Source organism: Macaca mulatta, chromosome 6, assembly GCF_049350105.2.
Source record: "Macaca mulatta isolate MMU2019108-1 chromosome 6, T2T-MMU8v2.0, whole genome shotgun sequence".
NCBI classification, from domain to species: domain Eukaryota; kingdom Metazoa; phylum Chordata; class Mammalia; order Primates; family Cercopithecidae; genus Macaca; species Macaca mulatta.
The window spans coordinates 82143342-82157215 of NC_133411.1; the positions used below are offsets into that span (position 1 = coordinate 82143342).

General features: G+C 36.7%; 1 pseudogene; it reads right to left on the reverse strand.

Annotated features, from left to right (window-relative positions):
* Positions 1-1830: 1830 nt before the first annotated feature.
* LOC711535 (ADP/ATP translocase 2-like) overlaps positions 1831-13874 on the reverse strand; it is a 60413-nt pseudogene continuing 48369 nt past the window's right edge.

Genomic DNA, 13874 nt, shown 5'->3' on the forward strand with positions numbered 1-13874 from the left:
ATCCATTCATCTATCTATCTGTGTATATATATATACACACACACACGCACTCTTTAAACTCAACAAGAAAATAAACAATCCCATTTGAAAATGGGGAAAAGATCTGAACAAATACATATCCAAAGGATGGCAGAGAAGCACATGAAAAGATGTTTAACATTATTAACCCTTGGGGAAATGCAATTAAAGTCACCATGAGATATTCCAGCATACCTATCAGAATGCCTAAAGTAAAAAATACAATATCAAGTGCTGACAAGGATGAGGAACAACTGGGTCTCAGATATTGTTGGTAGAAATGTAAAGTGGTATGGCTAGTCAGGAATACAGTTTGGAATTTCTTATAAAGTTAAACATATACTTCCCATATGATCTGGCAACCCCAGTCCTGGATGTTTATCCCAGAGAAATGAAAACTTATGTTAAACAAAACCCAGTACACAAATTATTCACAGCAGCTTTATTTCTAATAGGCAAAAAGTAGAAACAACACAAATGTCCTTCAACAAGTGAATGAATAAACAAACTGTGGTGTGTCTATATAAGCAAATACTGCTCAGACAAAAAATAAAAAGAATGCATGTAACAACTTGAATGGATGTCAAGGGTATCAGGCTGAGAGAAAAAAAAAATCAGTCTCAAAAAGCTACCTACCATGTGATTCAACTTATATAACATTCTCAGTATGACACAATTATAGAGATGTGGAATGGATCAGTGGTTGCCAGGGGTTAGGGTTGGAGGGGAGAGGGCATGAGGGAGCTTGTTTGGGGTAAAGGAATAATTCTACATACTGATTGTATCTACTGCTGGTTACAAATATCTCAACATGTAACAGCATCTCTTAGAACATTTCATACATGAAGAAAAAAAGTGCATATAAAAACTGGTGAAATCAAAAAAGGTCCATAGTTTAGTCAATAGTATTGTACCAATGCCAATTTCCTGATTTTTTATACTTGTACTGTAGTTATGTAAGATGTTATTTTGGGGGGAATCAGGGTGAAGGATTCACAGGAACTCTGTACTATTTTTGCAACTTATCCATGAGCCTAAAATTAATTCAAAATAAAAAGGAAAAAGCTAGGGTTTCCATTAACCAGGATTAAAAAGACTGCACATAGAGTAAGTTTTACAGGAGGAGATGAGGGGTTCAATTTTGACGTTCTAAATTTCAGATTTCCAGTACAAATGCTTATGTACAAGCCTGGAGTTTGGGAAGGGAATCTGAATGAAATATGCATTTGGGAAATTATATTTAAAACCGTAAGACTAGATAGGCTCATCCAGGACAGGAATGTAGATCAAGAAGAAAAGGGGAGCAAGGACTGGCCTTGGGTTATTCCACTACAAGACAACAGGAGAGAACAGAGTGAACTCTTAGGAGGTAATAGTTCCACGTTTACGATTTTCCTTTTTGTGGAAGCTTTTTAGGGTGAGTGTGTGTGTGTGTTGACAGAGCTCTGTTCCAATTCGATTGTTCCACTCTACCAGATTTACTGGTAGATTTGAACCTCTTTCAGTTACTGTGGATTTCTTTCTCTTTGTATCTTAGATATTTTTATTTGTTCATATTTGTTACTTATCAGGAATGACTGAAATAAAAAATGTAATTCAGTCCCATAATCATAATCATAATCATCATTACCACCGTCATCATCATGGAAATGGCTTTAAGTGAGAACTGGTCATATGAATATTATTGCTTCTGATTTTCAACAGTAAATAGTTGCCATTAATGAATGCACAACCCAGAGTCTATCAACAAGGCTCAAGATATTTTATATAATATAACATGCCTGTTCACAGGGGGAAAACCCAGGAAATAACTTATGTGTACTTCTTGATTTTATCACAAAAGAAAAGCACAAAAGCACCACCCATACCTCTGAGAATGTTGGACCATGCACCTTTGAGAAAAGCTTTGTCTCCTTCATGAGCAATTTTCCTCCAGCAGTCAAGGATGCCTGTGTACAGAATATCAGTTCCTTTGCACCCTGACCACATCATCTTGTGGTGGCAAACAGTGTCAAATGGATAGGAATGACTTTCTATCCCAGCAATGCTAGTGACAGATTGTGTGATCATCCAGCTGATGAAGATGTTAGTGTTCTTGGGATCTGGAAGAATTCCTTTTGCAATGTCACTGATACCAAAGTAGGAAGCTTGGTAGATGATAATACCCCACACTGACACATTAAAGCCTTGGTGCAGTCTCTTAATTCCATCGGATGTGTAGATCTTAACCAGGCAGTTACTGAGGCTTCTGGATTCCCTTCAGCTCTAGCTTTACCCACAGTAGCTGCTAGACGGGTACAAGGTCAAGCAGCTGCAAAAATCAAAAGGGTACACCACACACAAGGATGTGGCCCAGTGGCATCAGTGGGGGCCAGATAGCCTGCAATGTAGCGCCACAGCTGAGGCCTCTTGTCCACCCCACCTGGGAAGATCTGCCTCTATTTACCTTGGGCAAAGTTGACAGCCTAGGTGGGTAAGTATCTGATGACACTGGCCAGGTTACTGTGGCAGAAGGAAAGGACTCCCTGCTCCTTGGTATGAACCACAGAGTCTGTCAAGCCCTTGCATTGCTTATCTGCAGTAGTCTGCTTTCTGGCATGCTGTACTTGCTGCAGCAGCAACTTGACCCACTTGATGGGCACTGCTGTGGTCTTGGATATGGCCGCAGCCACCCCACCTGCCAGAAAGTCCTTGGAGAAGGTCACAGTGGCATCTGTCACATTGAAAGGAAAGAGGAGGCTGGCAGCTGTAAGATGGGACTGGACTGGGAACCAGCTTTGATTCTGGGGCTCTGGGCAGACTTCCTTCTCTTTTCCTCTGTATTTCATCAATTCTGGTAAAAATTAACAGGATATCAGAAGGAATGCCCCTCACTTCCCCTCATCTATTGAACTCAGCTCAATGATTTTACAAACTGTTATTTTTTTTTCAATTCCTGCTACCACTAGGGATCGCGTGTGGTAATATCAGTGCTTTGGGAAAAATGAACATTGGTTCCATTAAAAGAGGATGGAACATATGTTGTGAGACTACTTCCCCTAAGGGGAAGATAAACACAAAATCTGATTCACATTTAGGAAAAATTTTTTTACTTTCCTGAAATCACTGCTCATTTATGATCAGTATCTACTCTTACCATTTTATTTTGAAACAAAAGTTCTATATACTTTGTCACCATTTTTCCATTATCATTGCTGTTAAAAAATTAATCTACCTAATTAACTAACTTTCACTTAATAGGCAAATCATGATAATTGTTTTAAGGTTTAGGAATGCAGCCTTGCTTAGAGGGAAGCTTATAATAACTAATACATGTGTTAGGAAACAAGAAGGGGTGAAAATCAATGATCTTACCATTCATCTCAAGAAGTTAGAAAAAGAACAGCGAATTAAAACCAAACAAAGGGGAGAAAAGGTATAATAAAAATGAAAGCAGAAAATAATGAGATATAGAGCAAACACATAATATAATAGAAAAGTTCAACCCAAACAAAAGTTATCTCTGTGCAGGAAAGTTTGATAAAGACAAAAAAGAAAAGCTATAATTGCCAACATCAGGAATTAAGAATGGAACATCACTTTAGATCCTATTGGTATTAAATTATGTATGAGGATACTATAAAAATTTATTCCAATGAATTTTAAAAATGGCACAACTTAATTACTAGTAAAGAATGATTTACCAAACTGACACCTATTTCTGACATGAGTAGAAACAGAATATATGAGCCATCATTTTGTAACTCACCTATTCACATTCTCAGTCTGTATTCAAACGGGATGTTTGTTTTTTAAAAAATTGATTCATGGAACTTCTTTAGTTTGTTGAACTTTTTCTTTCTAAATTTTTTTTGCTATTATTCTCAGTCTATCCTTATATGTTTTCTTCCAGTTTATGATGATGACGATGATATGTTTTTAAAATTAATTCTTTAAAACTTCTGGAACTACATTTGATGTGTGATGTGAAGCAAAGGATCACTTGCTTCCCCCCCGCCGCCCCGGCCCTGTAGCTGATTTTCTCAACATCATTTAAAATATAATCAATATTTTCTTCCACTCATTTCTGATGCTCCCTTGATCAAACTCCCTTAAAGTTTGTGTATACTAGTGTCTGTTTCTCTTTTTACTTGTTTGTTAATTCTTCTGTAAAATTGCTCCTTAAGGTTTTTCTTCTGCCTTTCACACCTTTTAGAACATTAATTTTACCATGTTAAAAAAATCCCATGGAATTTATTCAGTTGTTTTTTTAAAACTATATGCTTTGGAGGTGAAAATCCAGACATTTTCACAAAGTTAATGTGTCAAACTTAATAAAAGATCAGATTTTGTACTCTGACATGCATTATCTCTAAAATGTCAATAGTAATATTTGATAGATTTGTTGGAAAGATACAATAAAATATAAAATATATAAAATCCCTTGAACAATCCTTGGTATAGCTGGGTAATAACTCCCAATATTCATTGCCTTCAGTGAATGCTGACTATTGGCTCACACTTCTGTTGATAAAATAAAAAATAAAATAAAATTTGCCTTTTATTAGTATTAGAAGTATTTGATCTTTACATCCTTTTATGCAAGCATCTCTCTTCTTTTATATACAAAATTCAATTTTTTTTCATATTAATCACAAACTTTTTGGTTAGGTTTATTCACAAATATTTTATGCTTTATACTGTTGTTTTATATAAACTGGGTTTTCTCTTGTTTTGTCTTTTTGATCATTGATGCTATTAGGCAAGACTGAAAATGCATATTTATCTTGTATCAGATTACTTTGCTGAAGTCTAAAAAATTAATTTGAGACATTTTCAATTCTCATATGGGCTGTATAAGATGATCTTGTGTCCTTATTTCTAATAAAGTGTTTATTTTTTGTTTCTATTCCTTAATTTTTGAATTGAATTCAAAAGAAGAATGAGAGTGATGTATTCTCTTGTTTTGATCCTTAATTTTAATGGAAGTGCCTCTATCATTTTACTCTAAGTTACTGTGTTGGCTGTTGGTTTAAAGTAGGTATTTGTTACCATGTTGAGAAAGTACCAGCTATGACTCTCAGGCTGCAAACTCAGGTGGGCAAGGAAAGTGACTAAAGTAAATTTGTATTTTGAGCCTTTATTCTGCCAGATGGCAAGACCTTCATCTCAGTTAATTAAGGGTTTTCTCTCTCTTTTTTCCAGGGAACTTACATCGTGCCAAGGCACGCGGGGAGAGTGGGGATCTGATCCTGTGCAACCTCCTCCTCCTTTTACCTATTGCTCTATTTCTGTCCTCCCAGTTATTCTTAAATCAATCAGCAAAGGTGGGAGAGGCTGGGTAGGGAGGAGCAGCAGGGGTTGGGATATTCTTTCTTGTCTGTTTCTCTCACAGATTGCATTGGGGTATGGCAGAAAGCAAGGAACATTCAGAGAAATTTTCCTTGCCCTGATTCCTCTTCTCTTTCCTTGACAGCTTGTCCCCTACCATAAATTTCACAACTCACTAGCTGTGGGGTGAAGTCAAAGGTGGAGCATGGAATGTGGAATGGTGGGGATGAGAAGGTCGGGGAGGATCTGGGCAACTGTAGGAGGAGAGGGGAGGATAGAAGAAAGGACAATTCCAGTAGCAAGTAGAAAGCAGGCATAGGTCTAGGACAGCATAGGCTGGCTGCTCTTCTGTTGATAACATTAGAAAAATAAAATAAATTTTGGCCGGGCGCGGTGGCTCAAGCCTGTAATCCCAGCACTTTGGGAGGCCGAGACGGGCGGATCACGAGTTCAGGAGATCGAGACCATCCTGGCTAACACGGTGAAACCCCGTCTCTACTAAAATACAAAAAAAATTAGCCGGGCGAGGTGGCGGGCGCCTGTACTCCCAGCTACTCGGGAGGCTGAGGCAGGAGAATGGCGTGAACCCGGGAGGCGGGGCTTGCAGTGAGCTGAGATCCGGCCATTGCACTCCAGCCTGCGCGACAGAGCGAGACTCCGTCTCAAAAAAAAAAAAAATAAATAAATAAATTTTGCCCTTTATTAGCATTTCACATAAGGAAATTTGCTGGCTGTTCCTAGTGAGAGACATCTTCGATTTCAATCAGAAATTATGAAAAAGGAAAAAGTAGGTGTAACTTAAATAACTTCCCCTTTTTAATATTTCATGTATATGTAAATATAGATCCCATATACGTATACATACATATATATATGTGAATGTAGATTTCATGAATTGTATATATATGTTCTATAAATATTCTGAAAAAATATATAAATTTGTATTTTGAGCTCTCATTCTGTATGAACCTTCATATATGTGTGTGAAACTTTCATATAAAGGGCAGCTTTGACATATGCCATTGATTTTGATACATGTCACTTGGAAGAACAGAGGTAAATGATTTATTTTGCGAGAATGTGTTTAAACAACAGAGTGTTTTGATTTACTTTGGAAGAAAAGCCTGCTCTCCGTTCTACCTGTCCCTTGGAGAATGCAGCAGGCAGGATGGCTGCACTGGGCGACCATGCTCAGCAATGCAGTCTCATTTCTCCAGATCGCACATTGTCATTTATTTTTGAAGCTGCAGTTTTGTGCTGTTATTTTTTCTTCTCCATCTGATTCATTCTGAGTCATGGGAAGCACATTCTCATTGCTATGGGGTGCACTGCAGAGAGGGCTCACTTGCTTGTTCTGCACCATTAAATTCTTGCTGTGTCTTTCTATCAGAAATGGTTTGAGGAGTCACAGCACAGAAAAAAAAAAAGGGAGTATGAGCATTGTGCTTGGGAAGATTCAGACTAGGAGAAATAGGATTAATAAAGTGTTCTTTTTTTGTGTGTGTGAACTAATGTGCTTGATGGACAACTAAATCACTCTGTCTTTCATTGTTCTCAAGCAAACAAGGAACCGCTCAACAATGGCATTCTCTACTGGTAAAGGATTTCATTCGAGCATGCCAATTTCCCAGGCAAGGGGTGAGGGGTCTGTGGGATCACCTTAGTGTCAGAACAACATTATCAAATGTCGGATGTCCTTGGTCATCATCTTCCCCAAATGTATTAGCTTATAATCTGTCAGCAAGGAATTGAAGGCTATCATTCCAGTCATACTGAAGGGTCATGATTTTCCAAAATATAGGAGGTTTCTGTTCATTAAGAACCCACCGGTGCTGAGCATAGCTTGAAAATTTTAATTTGAAGAAAAGTGGTCCTGTTACTACCAAGGAGATAGAACGAGGGCAATATACTTTGAGGATATTAAAAGCTAGACTAGAATGAAAGTATGGTGCAGTTATCTCCTTTTCTCCCTTTTTTCTGTGCTTAATACAATTATTTTAAACATAAATATGGTGCATTTTAGAACATGGAGACAGTGAATCAAAAACTCATTATTTGACCTCTCTTTTGCCTCAAACGTTTAAATCTAATTGATTTGCTATAGTAGTAATAATTCCATTCACAAGAGACAAAAGCCATAACATCAATAAAATGATAGACAAATGCAATTTGTTGCATTAGTGGCAAGCAACTGGAACAAAATATATTAGTAATTTAGAAACCATTCTGTATTTATGTGCATGCTTCCTATTAAAAAGAAATGCACAGAATGGAAGGACATAGGGGATAACATATTTTCCCATTGAGATGAGTCCTTTTATTTGAGATTTCTTCTATTGTTGTAAGTTATAAAAAAGCATATTTGCCCCTGTAACTGCAGCTTGCAGTAGAATCCATTTTCAGCACTTTTGAATTCAGCTCACATAGCCTTCTTGTAGGCTACAAGGAGGTTCAAGCTGTTCTAAAATAGTCATCACGATCCATTACACTCTGTTCCCTGTAGCTTTTGTTCCCAGTTGCGTGTGATACTGTACTTTTGAAAGAAAATTTAAAATACATGCTGAGTTTACACATGGAAGGGTTATAGTTTCATTTGTTCAAAGCATTTTTGCATATACTATCCAAAATCTAGTATGAATAATCCAGGACAAAGGTAACATCTCAAAACAGAACATATCAAATTAATATTTCTTTATGTTAAAATAAGCACCTTAGGAGAAAAATGCCAAGTTTACATGTGGCATTTTGACTTGGTTTACATATGGGAAATAGAAAATTAAAGTCAATAATTTAAACCCTAAAGATTGACTACAAATACCTGTATCACCAAAGTAAAAGCATTTTGCCTAAGAACACATTAAAAACTTCTTTAAAAATTGTATTCTTGGCCAGACGCGGTGGCTCATGCCTGTAATCCCAGCACTTTGGGAGGCCGAGGCCGGTGGATCACCTGAGGTCAGGAGTTTGAGACCAGCCTGGCCAGCATGGTGAAACCCTGTCTCTACTAAAAATACAAAAAGTAGCTGGACGTGGTGGTGGGTGCCTGTAATCCCAGCTACTCAGGAGCCTGAGGCAGGAGAATTGCTTGAGCCTGGAAGGTGGAGGTTGAAGTGAGCTGAGATCACGCCATTGGGCTCCAGCCTGGGTGACAGAGCAAGACTCTGTCTCAAAAAAAAAAAAAAAAAATAATAATAATAATAATAATAATAAAATTGGATTCCGGGAGACTGTGTTTATTCCATTTCTAAATAATAATGAAAGACATAATAGATGATATTTTAGATTATGTTTGTAATAAAATTATCCTGTTTTTGGATGTTGTAGCTTAGAGTGAAAGACTTTAAGAGTATTAGAAAAACAATGAAGAGAAAATACTTCCATTCTAATTCCTGACTTCATACATGTTTTAGGGAAAGCTCAATTTTTTCTCCCAGGAACTGTCTCCTATTCCTTATGCTCGTTTTTGCTTGATGTCTTCCAGTCATCCAATCTTCCTTGACATCCTTCACTTTTCCCTTCTTTATCCAATCAGTTATCAAGTGCTATTGCATCTTCTCTTGCAAAACTGCTCTCCTTTAGAGAATCTCAGAATTTTATGCCTTTGAAGGAGACTCCTACCGTCCAGTTTTTCTCAAAACTTTTTAAGTATCAGAAACTTTTCTCCAAGTGTTACACAGAAGTCCCCAAATTGATAGTAACGATAAAAATAAAATAGATAAAAGAAAATTTGATTTGGTTGAAGCAAGACTTGGGTGGCACAGACTCTTACCTGTTTGGTCCATTCATGCTGCCTTGCTATTGTCTCCAAAGATGCTTTCCCTAACCTTGAGGGATCCTTGGAAGAGAAAATGAAGGTCCAAAGAGATTAAGTGACTTGTCCGGGATCATGAAGCCAGTTAGTGCAGAGCTGGTCCCAGAAGTCAAGCTAAAGTTTAGTGCTCTTTTGGCTACATCAGGCAAACTCGCTATCATTACCACCACCTGACACAGCTTATTGTAGTCTAGTCTCTCCTGTTAAGCTTCTCTGTTTACAGAACATAAGGTATTTTCCATCCTTTGTATCTGTCCCCTGTGCAATAGGCTCCCAGAGCTCTCCACTGCCTCTGAGATCAAGTGCAAGTCTTTATAGGTTCATTTCAGGCTCTTTATAATTTGCACAATTTCTTTATTTTATTATTATTATTATTATTATACTTTAAGTTCTAGGGTACATGTGCACAACGTGCAGGTTTGTTACATAGGTATACATGTGCCATGTTGGTTTGCTGCACCCATCAACTCGTCATTCACATTAGTTATATCTCGTAATGCTATCCCTCCCCCAGACCCCCAGCCCCCAACAGGCCCCAGTGTGTGATGTTCCCCACCCTGTGTCCGAGTGTTCTCATTGTTCAATTCCCACCTGAGTGAGAACATGCAGTGTTTGGTTTTCTGTCCTTGTGATAGTTTGCTGAGAATGATGCTTTCCAGTTTCATCCATGTCCCTGCAAAGGACGTGAACTCATCCTTTTTTATGGCTGCATAGTATTCCATAGTGTATATGTGCCACATTTTCTTAATTCAGTCTATCATTGATGGACATTTGGGTTGGTTCCAAGTCTTTGCTATTGTGAATAGTGTCACAATAAACATTTGGGTTGGTTCCAAGTCTTTGCTATTGTGAATAGTGTCACAATAAACATACGTGTGCATGTGTCTTTATAGTAGCATGATTTATAATCCTTTGGGTATATACCCATTAATGGGATCGCTGGGTCAAATGGTATTTCTAGTTCTAGATACTTGAGGAATTGCCGTACTGTCTTCCACAATGGTTGAACTAATTTATACTCCCACCAACAATGTAAAAGTGTTCCTATTTCTCCACATCCTCTCCGGCATCTGTTGTTTCCTGACTTCTTAATGATCACCATTCTAACTGGCATGAGATGGTATCTCATTGTGGTTTTGATTTGCATTTCTCTAATAACCAGTGATGATGAGCATTTTTTCATGTGTCTGTTGGCTGCATAAATGTCTTATTTTGAGAAGTGTCTGTTCATATCCTTTGCCCACTTTTTGATGGGCTGTTTGTTTTTTTCTTATAAATTTGTTTAAGTTCTTTGTAGATTCTGGATATTAGCCCTTTCTTGGATGGGTAGATTGCAAAAATGTTCTCCCATTCTATAGGTTGTCTGTTCACTCTGATGGTAGTTTCTTTCGCTGAATTTGCACATCTTCTTACGTTGCTCTCCAAGTCAAAGCCACTGTGCCAGCCTGGTTGATTTCTTCACTGACCCTTGAAGCACTTCTAAAGCTTTCTTACACTGTTCTCTCTGGCTGCAATGCTGTCCTTCTGTCTAAGGCGCCCTTCAAGGCTCCAATCAAGATTTTTGGAGCCTGTTCTGAGTATACCAGTTAAGTTACCCCTTTTATCTTTTGACAAACTGTAATTCTGCACCTTTTTTTGCTTTTAAATTTCCCATGGGTAAGAATATATGAAAACATACGTTCTTCCAGGACTGTGGCTTATTTTGCACATACTGCTAGCATGCCGCTTTGTGAATACCAGCTGTGTTTTGTGGGTTAATTACAGTGGACTGTGTGATGAAAAATGATACCCGTTTCTTGGTCACCACACAAGAATCCACTGCAGTCTTTTTCATGTAACTGATAGTTACTGGAGTTTACTATTGTCCATTTTTCTTTTCCGCCATAGGAAATAGGGTCTAAACAGGCTTTCTATTTGATCTTACTCTGTAACTATGCCATCAGCCTAATTATTAAATAATTTTAATTGAATATGAATAAATGTCACTAATAATAATTTAAATGTTCTATGCAATTACCTATTTCTATACGTTTTCAATAAATATTTAAAGTTTTACAGTAGAGTGATTATAATTGCTTTTCAGAATATAAAGATCACACCAAAAGCCATATTTGTTCCTGAAGCAGAGGCTATCCATGCTTCACTCTTATCCAGATGACAAACTCAGGCAGGACTCCATTCCCTATTACCTCTATAACTACAATTAGAACTAGACTGGAGTTGCTGTCACAGGGTTATTTGAAATAAAAAATGAAGTCAGAATTCTGATTAGTTATTTAGTTTGACAATGATGAATAGCTTTACTAATTAGATTTCTGTAATAGGTATTTTTAATATACATTAATACACTTAATAAAACTTCAAGCTACAGATTTAACTCAATTTATTAAAAGCATGTTAATAATATTCAATATACTAAACAATATTTTAGTTTTCCCAACCTTTTCTGAGTATACTAGGTTAAACAGGATGTCTCTCAATGAGAGACTGAGAGGTGTAATTAATAGTTTTTTGATCAATCTTGGAAAAGTCTTTTTGATATATTTCCCAGAAATTGTGAAATTGATGTCTCTAATGATGGGTAACAAATCTCTTCACAATTCAGGATGATTTCCATTTCTTTGCTTTCAACAAAATTGAGGAAGACCTAATTGAGTTGTCAGCTGATGGATCACAAAAATAATATTTGAAGATGTGCCACTGTGTAGTTTTGGCATATAAAGTGGAAGACATTCAAAGAGTTGGATGACATTTCTATAGAAAATTTTGCCCCAATTACATCTATTTTTAATTGTGAACAAAGATTCTCAGAGCTTACAAAAAACACATTAGAACTGATACTAAACCCAGTCTCATTATAGCAATAAATAATATTCATCCACCAGAACATAAGTGAAATTAAAAATCTTCACCTGTCCCGTGAAGAAAAATAATTTCTAATTTTTTCTTTTTATGTTTGAAATTTAAAATACATTTATATTGTAGCTATATGTAATAATAAGTATGATAATAATACTGAATAAATTTTTTAAAATTTAATTTAATTTTTAGTTCTGGGACAATGTGCAGGACATGCAGGTTTGTTAACAGGTAAACATGTGCCACGGTGATTTGCTGCACCTGTCAGCCCATAACCTAGGTATTAAGCCCTGCATGCATTAGCTATTTATCCTGATGATTTCCCTCCACCTGCCCCACTGACAGACCCCAGTGTGTGTTGTTCCCCTCCCTGTGTCCATGTGCTCTCATTGTTCAGGTTTTTTTTTTGTTTTTTTTTTGCTTTTAAATTTCTCATGGGTAAGAATATATAAAAACATAAGTGAGAACATGTGTTTGGTTTTCTGTTCCTGTGTTAGTTTGCTGAAGATAATGACTTCCGGCTCCATCCATGCCCCTGCAAAGGACATGATCTCATTCCTTTTTATGACTGCATAGTATTCCATGGTGTATATGTACCACGTTTTCTTTATCCAGTCTATCATCGATGGACATTTGGGTTGATTCCATGTCTTTGCTATTGTGAATAGTGCTGCAATGAACATACACATGCATGTGTCTTTATAATAGAATAGTTTATATTCTTTTGGGTATATACCCAGTAATGGGATTGCTGGGTCAAATGGTATTTGTTTTTCTAGGTCTTTGAGGAATCGCCACACTGTCTCCCACAAGGGTTGAACAAATTTATATTCCCACCAGTAGTGTAAAAGTGTTGCTATTTCTCCAAAGCCTCACCAGCCTCTGTTGTTTCTTGACTTTTTAATAATCACCATTCTGACTGGTGTGAGATGGTATCTTATTGTGGTTTTGATTTGCATTTCTCTAATGATCAGTGATGTTGAGCTTTTTTTTCATATGTTTCTTGGCCACATAAATGTCTTTTGAGAAGTGTCTGTTCATGTCCCTTGTCCACTTTTTTAATGGGCTGTTTTTTTTTTCTTGTAAATTTGTTTGAGTTTCTTGTAGATTCTGGATATTAGACCTTTGTCAGATGGATAGATTGCAAAACTTTTCTCTGATAGTTTCTTTTGCTGTGCAGAAGCTCTTTAATCAGATCCCATTTGTCAATTTTTGCTGTTGTTGCAATTGCTTTTTGATGTTTCTGTCATGAAATCTTTGCCTGTGCCTATGTCCTAAATGGTATTGCCTATATTGTCTTCTAGGGTTTCTATAGTTTTGGGTTTTACATTTAAGTCTTTAATCCATCTTGAGTTAATTTTTGTATAATGTATAAGGAAGGGGTCCAGTTTCAATTTTCTGCATATGGCTAGCTAGTTTTCCCAGCACCATTTATTAAAAGAAAATTATTTCCCCATTGCTTGTTTTTGTCAGGTTTGTCAAAGATCAGATGTTTGTAGATGCGTGATCTTATTTCTGAGATCTCTCTTCTGGTCCATTGGTTTATGTGTTTATTTTTGTACCAGAACCATGCTGTTTTTGTTACTGTAGCCTTGTAGTATAGTTTGAAGTCAGATAGCATGATGCCTCTGAAGGAAAAATTTTCACCCTCAAAAGCCTTACAAGTTATTGAATTTATATATTAATACATATATTTGGTTGCAGAGAAACATGAAAGGTGATCAATAAAGTATTTTCAAGTATGAAATATTTTACATGAAGATATTCTGTGGGGAAAGTGGAATAAAATACAAATTCAAGGAGAAAAAATGATGTAAAATTTATGAGCATTAAAGAAGAGCTTTTTATAACATACTTTTTCTTTAATATTTTATTA